This window comes from Gouania willdenowi, chromosome 8 (genome assembly GCF_900634775.1).
Source record: "Gouania willdenowi chromosome 8, fGouWil2.1, whole genome shotgun sequence".
In the NCBI taxonomy this organism is placed as follows: Eukaryota; Metazoa; Chordata; class Actinopteri; order Blenniiformes; family Gobiesocidae; genus Gouania; species Gouania willdenowi.
This window is the reverse complement of record NC_041051.1, coordinates 859,138-868,997: the sequence shown is the minus strand read 5'-3', so window position 1 is coordinate 868,997 and position 9,860 is coordinate 859,138.

The following is a 9,860-nucleotide window of genomic DNA, read 5'->3' as shown; positions in this document are numbered from 1 at the left end:
TGTGGGATGATGTTTGTGTGAAAGAAAAGAAGAGAAAGAAAATAAATCTGTGGATGATCAATTTTAATGTAATTTACTGTCTCAGAGGTTTGAATCATTAGACGTTGGTGTAAAACATGCAGGACAGAAGCTCTCTAGGACCAGACTTGGCCATGCATTCCCTAATGGATAGTTTGAAAACACTGAATCATGTGGTTTGACATTGTTACGGCCCGATCTAGGATGTTTTATCAAAAAGCTTGAGAGGCCGAAACATAAATGACACCAAACAGAAACAAAAATTGTCAAAGTATTTATTTACTAAAAGTACAAAAAAAGGACTACTGATAATCTACCATTATCTTCTGCTTCCCACTCGATGTTTGTAAGTTTGTTATTTGATTGGGCCGGAGATTACTGGCAGTCCTGTTTTCTTGTTACTCAGTATAGATTGAATGTTTTTGTACCTTTTTGTAGTTTAGAGGGTGGACGCTGGGTGGGACGGCCCTGTATAGGGTTGGCCCAGTGTCCTCTTTTGTTCAGTTTGACCAGGACCTCCAGTCTCTTTGGTTTTTGTACGCGCAAATTGTCACAACATTGGAAACTAGAATTTAAATAGATCAGTAGTTAGGAGCCTCCATACCTTTGCCTTTGTAAGACGACCCTCTAGTGGTGAGCTAATTTATTACGTGGCCAGTCGCACTGCTCTCGCAGACTTACGTAAATCTAATTGATTGATTTACACCTGTGAGTGACTGGTGCTCATTTTACTGTGCGCAGCAAATCGTTGAAAAGCTGCAGCGGTCACTTATTTTTTTGGGTCACAGACTTTGGCACATCACCACCAGCCCCTGGGACATGGGACATGCTATAGAAGCTAAGTAAACCCAGGAACACTGCTGCTTCACCTGCTGTGAATCTACGGTAACCGTTGAGCCCCGAGGCTTCCTCAGTGTTAAGACTTTGTTTGGGCTGTTTTTACGGTAGCTTTTGCTTCCTTCATCAAAGCCGGTGTTGTGCCAAAATCTGTGACCCAAAGAAATCTGTGACTTCCCGGTGGTAGAGAAGTAGAGTGCTACGTCAACTGCATAAACCTCTTTGTAGCTATTAAGGCACTATTTACTCCCCCTTAAACATGACACTCTGGTGGGTGAAGTAAATGCAGACACGTTTAAGGGTGTAGTGGGTTCGATACCAAAACAAATGATATGGCTTAGTCAGACTTGTGTTTGGGTGAATTTATTGTGCAGGTCCGCCCAAAAAGTGCAAAAAGATGAATTTACCAACACCAGATCAAAGTGCAATTCTTTTTCCAATATTTACAGCTTTCTTCGTTTTTTCCCAGGAGTTGGTACCTGCCATGTACTCAGCTCCCCTTCAAGCACACACACCCCTCCTGTAGTGCTGAAGGCCTCTTATATAGCCTGAGGCCCCTCCCCCAACACAATGAAAAGAAAGAAAACTCACAGTCTCTCTTCACACAGAAACCAAATCACAAGATAATTAATTTTAGAAAATTACAAAAAGAACTAACAACAATAATATATTCACTAAAGACTCAAAAATTTCCCAAAAGAGAAAATAAAATGATTTCGTACTGAAACTGTGACGTCACTCATGCGCGCCCTGTATATGACGCAATAAGACGCCTTCACTTGGGTTGGCTGGGTGAGTGTATGAATGAGTGGTGTATACTGGAGAAATGTTTGCAACTCGGAGAAAACTATGGATGGAAAAAGGCTTGAGCAGCGGCCAAGTGTGCACCCATGGCGGCTGCGGTGGCTGACAAAAAGAAACCCGAAGACAGTGGTGGACGGAGCGGTAAGGGAAAGCTGGTCTGAGTGAGTGTGCATGTACATTTGTGTGTTAGCTTCGGGGCCCCCCCGCACTAGCTGACAGGGCTGCTCCATCACACCTTCCTCCCTCTCCCCAAGGTTGCCAAGGTTGGGCAACCAGGAAAGGTAGTCTGCCACAACGCTGGTTATGCCCTTGCAATGACGGACCTCGAACTTGAAAGGCTGTAAGGACAGATACCATCTTGTCAGCCTACTGTTGTGGTCCTTCATGCTGTGAATCCAGGTGAGTGCACGGTTATCCGTTTCAAGGACAAACCCTCTCCCCAGGAGATAGTAGCGGAGACTCTCTAGTGCTGATTTGATGGCCAAACCCTCTTTTTCCACCACCGAGTACCTGACCTCTCGAGGCAAAAGCTTCCTGCTCAGGTAGAGAATGGGCCGCTCCTCCCCTGGATCACCTTGAGCCAGAACCGCACCAAGGCCAACTGCAGAATCATCAACTTGCACTAAGAAACCCTTGTCAATCCTGGGCATGGGGTAGGCATCAAACTCTGAAACAGCGTTAAGCTTGCGGAAGTCAATACAGATTTGTAGTGTACCATCCTTCTTATACACTATCACGACTGGACTGCACCATTCGGAGTTAGATGGCTCGATGACTCCGAGCTGCACCATCGCCTTTATCTCAATCTTCACCTGCTCCACCAACTTCTGAGGGATGTGATAGGGTCGCTGGCGACATAGATGAGAGTCCTTCAGTCGGATAGTGTGCTCAATCAACAGAGTCCTTCCTTGGCAGTGAGGTGGGAGAGATCAGGTGCGTCCCCAACTTCAGCGACAAACCCCATACTCCGTGTTATGACATACGGGCCTTGCGACTTGGCCAAAAGCTTGCTGTTCGAGGAGGGAAGTAAAAGCAGTGCCCTCTGTCCTGGCTCAAAACTCTGGTTCTGAGCTTGTCTGTCATACAACCTCTTTTGTTTCTGCTGGGCCTCCCGCAGGTTCTCAACAGCCTCCTCCTGATACTGATCCAGCCGGTCCCTCATCTGGAAGACAAACTGCACGACTCCTTGTTGCCTTTAGACTTTGGGGATGTCCACATGGAGTTGAGCAAGTCCAATGGGCCCTGGACATCCCACCCATATAACAGTTCAAAGGGCGAGAAGCCCGTTGAGGCCTGGAGCACCTCACGGTAAGTGAACAACAGGAACGGTAGCCAGCAATCCCAATCCTTCCCGGAGTCATCCACAAACTTCTGGAGCATTTTCTTTAGAGTCTGATTAAACCGCTCCACTAACCCATCCGTCTGTGGATGGTAGGGTGTAGTTTTGAGAGCGGAAATGCCCAGTTGTTGGTGGAACAGTTAGAGCAGCCGGGAAGTTGTTTGTTCCCTGATCAGTCAATATCTCTTCCGGTATTCCAACCCGAAAGACGAGCTGAATTAGAGCCCTGAGCACACTTGAAGAGGTAATAGTCCGAAGAGGGAATGCCTCGGGAAAACGGGTGGCGTAGTCACACACGACCAGGATGTATTGGTGACCTCAGCCGCTCCGGGGCAATGGACCAACGATATCCATGGCAATCCGGTGGAACGGTTCTGCGATGATGGGAAGCTGTTGGAGTAGCACCCTGTCAGATTTGCGAGGAGAACCAGTCAGCTGGCAAGTAGGACATGTGTGACAGTAAGTTTGTATGTCAGTCTACATGCCCGGCCAAAAAAATTGAGTGCTAATCCGCAGGTATGTTTTGTGACGACCGAGATGTCCGTCCCAGGGCAAGGTGTGCACGAGTCGCATCACTAACTGTCGGCAACTAGTGGGAATAACTAAACGTTTGCAACCATCATTACAAGCATACAAAACGTCATTTTCAATCATAAACTGCTCTTTACCCGAAAAGGAAGGGTGTGTGCTGGTCACCACCTTGTCAAATATACATTTTAGCAAAACATCCTGTCTCTGCAATTTAGCAATATTATCAGGTACTTCCCACAGCCCATCAACAGTTAAGTCCTTGGTGTCATGCACAGTACCCCCAAACCATAATCAAAACGCCTCTGGCGCTGGGATTTGCGTGGTCCCTTGGCCCCTCCCTCGCACAGACTACCATCCAAGTCTGGCAGAGATTGGAGGCCAGCAACTATGGCTTGGGTCTGGGTAACAACAGGACACACCACATCCAAAGACTGAATGAAAACATGAGCAGAAAACTGAAATAAATCAGTCTAATGGTGTGAGGAGACCTGGTCCAGGACCTGAGGAGGGAAACCAGGTGCAGTGAAGCTTGCTCGCTCTAATTACCCAAGTATCACAGAAATAGATCAATATTTTGTTTTAGAACAGCTGCTCATTTGTTTTTTCTCTTTAGGTGTGATATGGTTTTAAAACAGTATAACCAAAGAACGAAAGGTACACGGATTAAATGGCTGTCATTTCTAAAAATGGTGCTTTTGCCAAGTTAGCTTTGCTAATAGACTAACATTACTGACTTAAATAACTGCGTCAATGTTTTTTTTTTGTTAGCTTAAAGACACAACATAAATAATGTTAAAATACCTATGCAAACTTCAACCTTGTGAACATCCCTTGGGGTCCTATACAGATAACTTAAAGTACTTACCTTTCAACAAGACTCTTGGAAGAACTCGGCTGCTGCTCCTGTCTGTTCTGAATTTGTTCAATTACACCATTAAATCTGTTTCTCATAGCACTGACGTAATCTCGACCTCGACTCGCCATAATGCACCTTGCACCACCAACAGAGTACTGACGATGCAGCCACGGCTTCTTTAAATATGTCCAGGGCCAGGTGGCTGCAAATAAGGGGGCGGGGAAGCAGCACTGTGATTGGATAGAGTTAAACAAGCAATCAGTCCTTCCACAACAATGCAGTTTTTGTGTGAATGTTGCAGGGAAAAATCCTTCATTAATGCGGTACGTTTTCTTAAAAAATGCGATGAAATGAAATTGTGGGAACTGGGGGTCTGGGGGTTGGGGGTTGGATCGGTGGCGTGGTGCGCTGGGTCCTTGGCTCCTTGGTGCTTTCTCGGGTGTGTATGGGGGGGGGCGATGGTTGCCTCTCGGCTTGGGATCTTGGGGGCGTTCGGGGGGCTGCTTGGCCATGGGGTGGTCGCCGGGGGCCCCTAGATTGCCCGCTCTTGCTGCTGGCCTGACTGCTTCTTCGGGCCCGGGGGCGGCTCGTGGGTTTTGCAGTGGCGATTCTTGGAAATACATTTGTCATGGATGCACTTGCCTTGGGCTGTGGGATAACACTCATACTGGGCTCAACCATAGACACGTTGTTCCCAAATACCTGTTTTATGGAATTTCCACTCACTTCTTCCTCTTTTCACAGCCACCACCATTATTCCTAAGCCGCACACTGGTCACCAAACTGGCTTGATGACACAACAATAAGCACAATATACACAACCACAATTTCACATCGCATCACTTGAAACCTATCGACTACTCCCCACCCATTCCATTTCCTATCTTGTATCCCTCTTCCCTGTTAACTTCCTCACCCCTCTCCACCCCCTCACCTTGGTGTAACACTGCCCTCTCTTTTTTACATCCTCCCTTTAATAAAGTATTTCTTACCCTTCCCTAGGGAGAGCTGGTGATGGTCACAATTATGCAATGAAATAAATAAATTTATTTAATTGCAATAACAAAATATGCATTGCTGTTAAAAGATTGCACTTCTTGTAGTGTTAACCTTCAACAGCATGTGCAAACAAAGGAAAAAAAAAAAAAAAAGGAAATAGGAAGGGGGGAGGGTGGAGACAGAGGGTCAGAGCTGTAAACATCCTGGTGAGATTAAAACACAACCTTGATCTGGCGTGTTGGGGAGGCCAATTGGTGATAATTAATTGTTTTCGTTACAGGCTAGCATTCTTTCCAGTAGCCTTGGAGTCCTGGTCACAGTAAAATCCAATAGTGTGGGATCAAACAGCAATTGGCTGCGACATCCTCTCCTTTCTTTCCAAGATTGATTCGATTGCATGCTAATGTTCTAAATTAGCATCTTGCATACTTTTGAGTTCGTTCATCATGATAGTCTGAGAGTTCAGTGCCCTGCCCAAACCTTCAGTGATGAGTGGCAGTCTTTCCAAAATGGCTGCCAACGTAACACAGATTTTACGATTGATCAGATAGCCGCCACCTCCAATTAGCAACATCCCTGCTACCATGATTCCAATAAGGTAGATATCCTCGACGTCCTCATCGGAGAGTAAAGACAGGCACACAACCTTCCACCGGTCCCAAGATTTCATCGTGTATCCGGCTGGAAAGGTTCCATCAGTGCATGCAGGCTCACCTCTGCCTGGTCTTTTCATTGAAAAAATTTGATAGCACATTTGGCTTTACACTTGGCAACCGATTTAACATTTAGATTTCGATTTAACATTTAAATTTACATTTAGATTTAACATTTAAATTTACATTTAGATTTAATATCAACATTTCCATTTAGATTTCACATTTACATTTAGATTTAACTTTTACATTTAGATGTAACATTCATATTTAGATTTATCTTTCATGTTTACACAGTGATATTGAACATGCTGTTTTACATTAATTTGTCTCAAATGAAAGAAAAATTAGCTAAATGTTTAAAATATGTCAGCTATGAAACAGTGACTGAGTTTTTACATTCTGCACCACGTAGACTGTTGTGGTGAAAGGTCACAGTCTTTGTCGTCTCTTTGTTTGTCCAAAGATGAATCTGAGGTGATAATCTCAAGTGTCTTCCATCATGATCAGAAATATAACACATTCAACACCTTCACCTCGCCTCCTCGGGCCTGATCTTCATGTTCTCAGTATGACATCACTGCAGTGAAGGCGTGCAGCGCTGATGGAAACCTAGAGGTGAGAAGTCAAAATGCTCTCTCCTATCTCTCTGTGTTTTCACACAAACTGTGATCAACATGTTTTTGAAGCATTGTTTCCTGCTCAGCTGCTGTGTTTGCTGTCCATGTTGTAGGTGAAGATGGGAGAAACCCCAGAGCTGTCTCCACCCTGGGATTCTGCTTCAAATTCCAACCTATCAAAGCCTGAGCCACAGTCTGCGCTCAAATGTGTTTCCAAAACATGAACAAAAAAAACAACAATTAAGAAGTGAGGTTTGAACCCACATCCATTTACCAAACCTGAATCCAACCTGCGCAGAACTAATCACATCATGCAAAAATAAACAAAAACACCCAACGCTACTGTTCATATCACATTCCAAGAGTTACATTTAAAGGAAAACACCAAATGCTTTGTACATTTTGTAAATTAAAAAAAGGATAGTAACAGCTCTTGTTGTCAAAGTCTAGAAGAGGAAATTGAGTTCTTTTTTTTAATTCTTTTTTGAGCACAGCAAGTTTATCAAAGTTTACCATCTCACAACTTCTGGAATTCAATGCAAACACAAGGAAAGAAGAAACACAGATGATAACTCTTTATAATGACACAATTTTCACCTCCACTGTTTCTGTCACTGACACCAATATTTTTTTCAATATATTTTATTGTATTTATTAACAAACAAAATGCCATTTTCACGGACAGCTGTCATCAAAAGTATACTGTAACAGAACAGAACAAACAAAGAAAAGAATGAACAAAAAACATAAATTGCAATTTAGTTCTTTATGAACTCCACTGTCTATATTGTTTAACCTAACAAAGCCTATTTATTGTATTTTATCAATTTGCTACACAAGAAGTTGCGACAATAACAAATAAGTGTCAGCACCAGGGTTAAGAATGTAGATTTAAAGTCTCCTTCTTTTACATACTGTACATACTGTATATCTAAATAACTAATAGATTTGAATTTTTTGAATTTTGTATACTTTATTATCTCACAATGGAGAAATATAATCTAATCTATCTCACTGAATTATTCAACTGTGTGATGCCCCGCCCACTGTTACACAGTAACACACGTCTTATAATTACACTAATAGGTATGAGTGACAGAACCTACTGTCACATGTTAGAGCCATTCTCAGTATAAATAACACCAGGATCAATAAACAGATCCAGGCTGTTATTGATTCACCTTCAGAGCTTGATCTGTAGCTTCTCACGTTTACATACATGTTGCTATAAAACAAAACGTATGTTTGTCTCCTCTCAACTTACCACAAAGAGCCGTTTATTGCTATAGGCGTAATATGACAAAGCATAAGACCCAGCATCCTCTAGGCCAGATATCAGCAACTACATGCAGTCTGCAAAGTAAACACACTAAATAACTGCAATAAACCAACATAATTACAGAAAAATACACAAAATGACTCCAAACAACACACATTTTTGGAAAATTACACAAAATGTGTGACGTGTAAACATACAGAAAAATACATAAAAGTACAACAAAAATGACAAACTGACAATACAAACAAAACAAAAACAAAAAAAACACACAAACCCTTTTGTCTTTCCTGTATTAATGCTCAGATCGGTCATTATTCTAAATGCTGACATGAATGTTGATCATGCGGTCCTATAATCAGACAATCACATTTTCATGTTCCTCACTGTGATAACAGTTTCTTATCTCTGCTCTAGGGCCTCCCATGAATAAGGTAATTTTAAAAATGTATTTATGGAAAGCCCTTGTTTTAGAGGGGGATCAATGTAATGTGCATTTCATGAGGTTATGAAAATGTCTACTTCTACTAGCAGCCATAGAATGATTTGTTATGCAAAGCAATGCAGTATTTATTAAGAAGAACAAAGAAGGACTTGGTTCAGGTTTTTACTAAGAAAGTGAAATTGTTCCTGACTGAAAAACTTGTACGAATCATCACAAAGTGCACGACAATGGTAGTGGCTATAGTAGCGCTATAAAGGTCAACTTTATGTGCTAAAATATGAGCTAATGAAAACATTAATAATTAAGTTCATTTGTGACCTAATTCTTAAACCTAGAATCTAAAGCTGCAGTTTGTAAAATCCTCCCTCAGCTCCATTTTGAAACCGAATTCAAAGCTTAGTCTCCCTTACCGGTGTTTTTTGTGAATGATCTTAGCTACTTTTTTCTCAATAGAGTTGAGTGACAAACTTTATCTTGTGTTAGTGGAGATTTTTCTTGTGTTTTAGAGACTCTGACATAAATGTACATATCACTGTAGTTACTGCTGCTGTCAGCTCGTCCACGCCATAAGTACACACAGAGACGACTGTGATCTCAACTGTCTCAGCGGACTGACAACCATCACTCTGTATCCAGACTAACATGAATTCACCTTGGATAAGCTTCTGTTAGGTTTACACACAATTTATCCCATCTGTCATCACTCTCTCTTTCTCTGACACCAGTACGTGTGTTGGACCCTCTGCTGTCACGGGGATCTGCGAGCAGCCAATAGAAAAGCCCAAAACACCCCATGGAGCACATGTGTTTGTAGAAAGATCTCTGATTGGCTGAATCCAGCATCACACTCCTGGATTTATAAACTTCATTTACAGAGCCAGGAGAAGGAGCAGAGGTTCACTCTCCACTCAGAACTCCTTTGTGCTTTCTAGGGTGTGTGACACCCCCCCCCCCCCCCCTTTCTGCTAGCCTGGCTGCATCTTCGGTTCTAGGGCAGCGCTTGTGTTTACAGTAGTGGTTCTTACACGTACACTGGTCTATGATGCACTGACATGTCTTAGACTGTGGATAAAACACGTTGATCCTAAATACCTGTGTTAGGTTTTACCACTCACTCATTCCCTCTGTCCACAGACACCACCATTATAGCTAAGCTTCACACTGGTCACCTGACTGGATTGATTACACAACATAATAAACACAATATACACAACTACAACTACACATCTCACTTTAAAATAATCAACTCTTCTCCACTCTTTACATTTTCTACCTTGAATCTCTCCTCCCTGCTCCCTTCCCCCTCCCTCACCCAGGTGTAACACTGCTCTCCCTTTTTATATCCTCCCGTTAATAGTGACACACACACACACACACACACACACACACACAGTCCAAAAACGCAGTAGGACACGAGGAGGATAACACAGACATTTACAATGATTCAGCAATTATTCTGTGTCCAAACACTCAACTAAATAG